Source organism: Myotis lucifugus, unplaced genomic scaffold (assembly GCF_000147115.1).
Source record: "Myotis lucifugus unplaced genomic scaffold, Myoluc2.0 scaffold_561, whole genome shotgun sequence".
NCBI lineage: Eukaryota > Metazoa > Chordata > Mammalia > Chiroptera > Vespertilionidae > Myotis > Myotis lucifugus.
Genome location: NW_005871609.1, coordinates 107,588 through 108,575, shown reverse-complemented (window position 1 = coordinate 108,575; position 988 = coordinate 107,588).

Sequence of the window (988 nt, the reverse complement as noted above, 5' to 3'; positions counted from 1 at the left end):
ATGGGGGGGGGGGGGGGTTGGGAGGCTGGGTTAAAAAGGTGACAGGGCCCTGACTCATTTGGCTCAGTGGATAGAGCGTTGGCCTGCGGACTGAAGGGTCCTAGGTTCGATTCCGGCCAAGGGCATGTACCTTGGTTGTGGGCACATCCCCACTCGGGGGTATGCAGGAGGCAGCTGATCAATGTTTATCTCATAGATGTTTCTAACTCTCTATCCCTCTCCCTTCCTCTCTGTAAAAAATCAAAATATATATATATTTTTAAAAAGGTGACAGGATTAAGAAGTACAAATTGGTTGTTACAGAATAGTCATGGGGAAGTAAAGTACAGCATAGGGAATATAGTTAATAATATTCTCATTACTAAGTGTGGTATCAGATGGGTGTGAGTTTTTTTGGGATGATCACTTAGTAAGTCATGTAATGTCTAATCACTGGAGTGTACACCTGAAACTAATATAATAATGTATACCAACTGTAATTGAAACATTAAAAAAAAGCTTTAAAAAATTGTTGCTATTTTGTCTGCTGTAACTTTTTTTCTTACTATTTGTCCTTGTTTGGGAGTTTTTTATTCCTATATTGTCATTTTAATAAATAAGGTGAAAGGAGGAAATGAAGATGTAAATATTTGTTTTACGTTTGTTTATTTGGAAGTGCTGAGAATCTAGGATTGGCAGAGGTGAGGGACACTTCAAGCCAGGAACAGAGCCTGCATAGAGGTTGGTTAGAGGTGGGAACATATGAGTCATGGCAAGTGCCTGGGATTGTAGTTCACAGTGGGGAATTATGGGATGTGAGGACTTTGGGGTACGAAGAGACTAGCCCAGTGGAAAGTCTAAAGGCCAAGTTGAAACTGTATACTTAGTAATAGAATTATTATATCTCACTTTTTGTGGCACGTAATGTTTTCATGTTTTTTATTCACAGGACAAGACTATGAATTGTTAGTGTTTAATATATATATATATTAATATATTTTATTGATTT